This window comes from Macaca thibetana, chromosome 17, assembly GCF_024542745.1.
Source record: "Macaca thibetana thibetana isolate TM-01 chromosome 17, ASM2454274v1, whole genome shotgun sequence".
Taxonomy (NCBI): domain Eukaryota; kingdom Metazoa; phylum Chordata; class Mammalia; order Primates; family Cercopithecidae; genus Macaca; species Macaca thibetana.
This window is the reverse complement of record NC_065594.1, coordinates 28,610,266-28,615,748: the sequence shown is the minus strand read 5'-3', so window position 1 is coordinate 28,615,748 and position 5,483 is coordinate 28,610,266. Positions and strand designations below refer to the sequence as shown.

At 36.6% G+C, this 5,483-nt stretch overlaps 2 protein-coding genes across 2 annotated transcripts in view; both read left to right on the top strand.

Moving 5' to 3' along the window:
• The window catches only part of KPNA3 (karyopherin subunit alpha 3), a 1,032,760-nt gene that overhangs the window by 653,421 nt on the left and 373,856 nt on the right, over window positions 1–5,483 (top strand). The gene's annotated exons all lie outside the window — the stretch shown is intronic.
• Window positions 1–5,483, top strand: part of SPRYD7 (SPRY domain containing 7) — a 496,951-nt gene that overhangs the window by 329,975 nt on the left and 161,493 nt on the right. The gene's annotated exons all lie outside the window — the stretch shown is intronic.

The window sequence follows — 5,483 nt, the reverse complement described above, 5'->3', positions numbered from 1 at the left end:
AGCGCCACTGTGACTCCGCCGGAAAAATTACTTTAAAAATCACCAAAAATTACTTGGAGCAAAGGGCAGTCGGTGGAGCTTCGCCAAGGCTGGCGCAGTCGGTAAGAGCCTGAAGAAGTAGCAGAGCGGGACTTGGGAGGTGGCAGTGGTGGGACCCGGAGGCAGTGGGGGGTGCAGGGAGTGGGCGCAGGGTCTGCTCTCAATCGCGAAAAATCCGAGGAAGTGGGGTTAGGGGCAACTTGGGCGTCTGCGAGTGGGCGGCGGCGAGCGGAATGTGGCGGGAGCGCGGAGAGACGGGGCTGTGGGGGGAGGGGAGCTGCAGTTTGAGCGGGACCTGGACCGGCTGCGGCGGAGCAGCCGCCGCCCAGCGGATCTGTCAGCAAGACCCCCCGCCCGGGACCGGAGCCGGGGACGGCGCACGGCGTGGTCTCTGCAGGCGGCCGCTCCTTGACAGGAGGACTGGACGCGCGCCCCTCCCCCATTTCCGAACCGGGCCGCCTTTTCTCGCCTTTTTCCCGACCCGGTGATGGCCGTCATCTCGTGACAAGAAACTTAAGGTCGACAGAAAATTCAGGACCCGGAGTCATGGGTCCCTCCGGTGGGTCGTGGCAACAGTTCCCCCCGCCACCGCCCGGCACCCATCTATCTATATTGTCTTTTGACGCTAAATGGTGAGGTGCCCCAGGAAAGAGAGTTTCCCAAGCCCTGGCTGCCCTCCCCCGGCGCGCCGGGTCCCGGTGAGGTCTCTAGGTAGGTTGGACTGGCCGCGGCTCGCGCTTCCAAGATGGGGCAGGGGCAGGCATTTGAGGTTGTAGCGGGCTCTTAGGAAAGATGCTGGACTTTAGTTTCTTTCTGGGGATTTTTGTCATTTGCTCTCGCAGCGTTGTCCTTTCTCAAGGGGGAGGGGTGTTCACGGGTGAGATGAAAGATGGGGCTTCGAGCTAGCGATTTCCTTCTGGCTATTTCCTCCGAGTCGCACTTTTCTTAGAAGACTTTTTTCTTCTCCGGTGTTTGAAACATTTCGCAAAGAAAAAAGCAATCTGTGAAACTATTGATGTTTTCCTCCCCCAAAAGTCTTTACCCGGACAACTTAACGGTAATTTTGCGATCCCCACCTTTTCTTGACGCTGCGGAGGAGGGACGAGAGTTGTTATTTGTCTTTCCCTTCGGTGATTTTTTTCCCCCCTTAGCTGGTGGTTTCTATCAATTCCTACTCCACAGCTCTTGAGTAATGTGAGCCAGTGACGGCATTAACTTTAGGTAATACTTTTATGGCCTTTGTAAAAATCCCGCGTTAAGGATGTATTAGATCTTGAGTTCTTTTCCGCGCTGGAGGCACCACTACATTAACCCTTTGCCGGTGTATTGCGTGTCGGGCGCACGGCTCTGGGTTGCAAATACTCCGGAGATGCTTTTTGCAGCAGCTATTCTGTTCAGTTGTTCAGTTGTTCGCAAAGAGGAATAACGCTTCCTGGGAACCGCAGTGACACGCTTCTTTAGGACTGCCTGCCTACAGTTTTTCCCCCTGGAATTGATATAACGATTGATTTATTTTTTATATTCTATGAAGACTAGGGGACCCGCCCTCGCTTAGAATGTTTCCCGGAGGAGAATAGAAGAGTGCAGTGTGATGTTTTTCAAATTGTGTCTAACGGAGCTCCCTAAACTCTGGACTTGTTACCCCCTGATTGGCTGGAAGGAAGCGGGCCTTGGGGGGTTTGAATGTTGAACGCTAGTTTATAATTCTCGACTTTACGAAAAATTATACTTTTAGCCAGAGAACCACGGAAATAGCTACGAAACGTTAGGACGAGAGTTTAGAAAAAAAAGTTGGTTTTTAATAGTTTTTTTCTCTCAGAAAGGATTTTCGTGTAGTTCTCAAATGTATATTAAAAGTAAAACTGAAGAGGCTGTTTTCGCAAAATTATGTTTCTGCTGGTTGAAATTACAAGACATTTATATATTTGTCACTGTTCTTTATTGGTTAAAAACTGAGTGAAATATTTAGTTTTTTTCCTTTGATAGGACTTTTTCACCTTAAACTACATATATTTGTTGGATGCAGATTACCGGACAGTTGTTTCTTTTATTTTGATGCAAATAAACTTTAATTTTCTTAATGTTCACGAATGATCTTTTTAACATTTTCCATAAAAATTGAACATCTTGTTTAAAAAAACTTTTCGCATCTAGTGAAAATAGACATTTTGCTAATTCAGTAACTGCAGTGAACTAAAACTTTAATTTACAAGACATTCATGTTAATTTAGACAACAGGTAAGCACAGGTGCGTATATATTATTTCGTTCCTTTGATAAATTCATTATGAAGAAATATATTGTATACAACAGTGTCAGTGTGCTGTTTTTTATGTGGTGATTTTCAGTTGATTTTTGTTCGATGTTGCTTGAGATAGCCGTCAATATATTTCCATTTATTACCGAGCTTGTCATTCTATTTAATTGCATCTTGATAAAAGGCAGGTGTGGTTTTCAAAGAAAAGCGGTAACCTCACTGATAAACAGCTGTAGATACTTTAAGAAAGAATTGTTTTAATTTAATAGAAGTTTATATTCTTTTATGAATAGTAGTTAAAATTTTGAAGCTTATAGTGTGTATGTTCGCATTAAGTCAAATACGCATTGTTAAAAAATATTCAAATAAAAAATCTTATGGCTTTTATAAATCTCTGTAGGGCTGTAAATATAATTTATATTAGTAAGTGGAATGGCTGAGTTTATAATTCATACCATTTTGTACTGCCCTCATAACAAGAATTGTGATAACAGACCCCTTTTCATTACCTTTGTTCAGAGCTATTTATTTTGAGTCATCTTATGAAAATTTCATAAAAAGTGCTAATTATCTTCTCTATAAAATTTGATTTAATGAAATTGTAGGAGATCTCATTTCTATTTTAAACGTAATTATACCTAAAGTACCAGAACTCCTGGGTTTAGCTTTTTACAGATGGTTTTTGTTTTGAGTTTTGTATTTTCATTCAAATTATGTGAGTTTTGGGGAGAGTTGGGGGCAAGCTTTAAATTCCACCAGACTGGTTAAGTATAACCATACATTTTTAGCACTTTGGTTTATGGGATTTTTTTGTTTGTTTAGGGGGTAATGGGTAAAGGATTGTTTGTTTAATAAGCCATTTTTAAAAGAAGCGAGTGATTCCTTTATTTAAAATACATCACTTCAAACTTGAGAATACACTAGCGCCTAAATAAAATCCACAGCATTCAAAATATTTTCACTTTTATGTGATGCTATATAAGAGGAAGATGTTGGTTTTAGATTTGTGGGCATATAGATACAAGGTACAACAGATGTGTATTTTTTAATGTTTATGTGCACTTATCCATATTTTTCTGTAGAAATTGACAGCTGTAATTTGTATTATAAGGACTAGTAAAGTCATTTATTACCATAGGAAAGCAACTGCGGGGTGTGGTGTTGCTATAATAGGTCACCTCTTTTTAAGGCTATGTTTACATATTGTGGGGGAAAGGGGACTAGAGAGGGTAAGGTATCAGTCTTCCTGGTAGCATTGATTTTCATTTGTTTACCTCCACACTATTTTTAAAAATTCAAATAAAAGTGCAGTTACAGACTTTAAAAAAAATGCTGTTAACCTTAGTTGTACATTTACAAAATGTAGCCTCGGGTGTTTGTATGTAACACTGCATATTTTTTCTAATCAGATTAATATCAGTTTTAATGTTTTGCATGAACTACAGCTAAGGATAAAAATTTTAAAGTAGCTTTCATAATCTGAATTCCTAGTTTCATCATGCTTTATGTAGTTTGTTTTTTTGTTTTGTGGAGACTTGTATATATTTTTGTTTGTTTGTTTATTGGTAGGTAGTAACTATTTAGAATGTCACAGAATACTTAAAGCCAGAAATATGGGTCAGTTGATTTGGTTTACAAAATGAAAAAAATTCCTAGAGACTGTATTAGATAATTCTTATATATGACACATTAGTTTTCTTCAAAAGATTATAAATTTATAGTTTCGAAAAATTATTCTATAAAAATTTCTCTTATTTTAAAATATTACCTAAAATTGGCTCGTCTTTTTTTTCTTTTGTCTAATAAAGCTTAAAAAGTCACATATTAATTTCTTTTTAACCCCTTTTTAGAAGACAGATTTTTGGTCTGATTATAACTAGAAAAAACATTTTAGAAAAAATTATCATACATATAGTTTCGTGGGGGTTTTTGGTTTTGTTTTGTTTTTAATTCAGCAAACTTTGAAACATTGTATGCCAGGCAACTAATTTTGGCACATAATTAGAGCTCAAACTATGACTTGCTGAAATTTTGTAGCCCCAAATCTCATAACACCAAAGGAAATCAGTAGTAAAATACCACTTTATTTCAAATAAGCATTGAAAATGAGATTAAGCATTTAATTTTTAGAAGTGACAGTATTAAAACTTTAACGTGATTGTCTTAAGAGTAACAAGATGGATTTTTAGAATATCACATTACTATTATATGTTTATCTCGTTATTTGCAAGTACAAATGATTGTAGATCCTTCATATAAATATTACTTTCTGGTGGGGAACTGAATTTTTTTTTATTTTTTTGACTTGGTTGGTTTTTTGTTTGTATTTTTTGGTCTGTATAAGAGATGCTCTAAAGGATCTTCCTTTTAGAAAGACAAGTTTTAAATATTGGAATTGATATTAAATATATATTTGAATATTAATATTTCTTATCAAATTATAAGAAGTTTACTATACCTTTGTTTAATCCTGCCTTATTTCAGTAAAGAAAATTTGTACTGGAATAACTCATGGTGGTTTCTAAGTATAAATAGGAAGCTCTATTTTGTAATAGATTTTAGATTTGAGTTTTACTATTTGAAGTGTTTTTAATATCGTCTTTTTTATCATACACATTGGTTTATTATTTTATTTATCTCCAAACCTCTTTTGCTTCTTATTGCTTAGTATTTTTCGTCTCCCTACTATTTAAAAATTTAACATTTGGCATGTAGTACATTTTGTTTTCTACTGTTTTCCTTCTATGATTTTTAAACTTAAGATACCTTAATTTTCAGAGTGCTCAAATATAGAAAACTGTGTCTTTTGAGGAAGACTGTGTATAAATGATTGTAATTTTTTAAAATGTCATGGCATTTGGATTGGTGTTTGTAAGTTATGGATAATTGTGTGGGTTTTGTCATTAAACAATCAAATATTTGGAAACAGAGCAATAAAGGTTCTTCTAGTTTTTATTCTTTCATTTTCCTAAGCTATTCTTAAATATAAGTGGAAAATTTATTCAGAGCATTATGATTTACATGTAATACATGATACACCTTTGGTAATTTAATATTTTTATATAGTCGATTGCCACTGAATCATTATAATTCAGAAAGGTGAAACAAATGAAAAAAAAAACACTTAACATATATTCAGCTACATCTCACTGCTACTTAGAAACATTAAAAAACCATTTGGTCTAGTA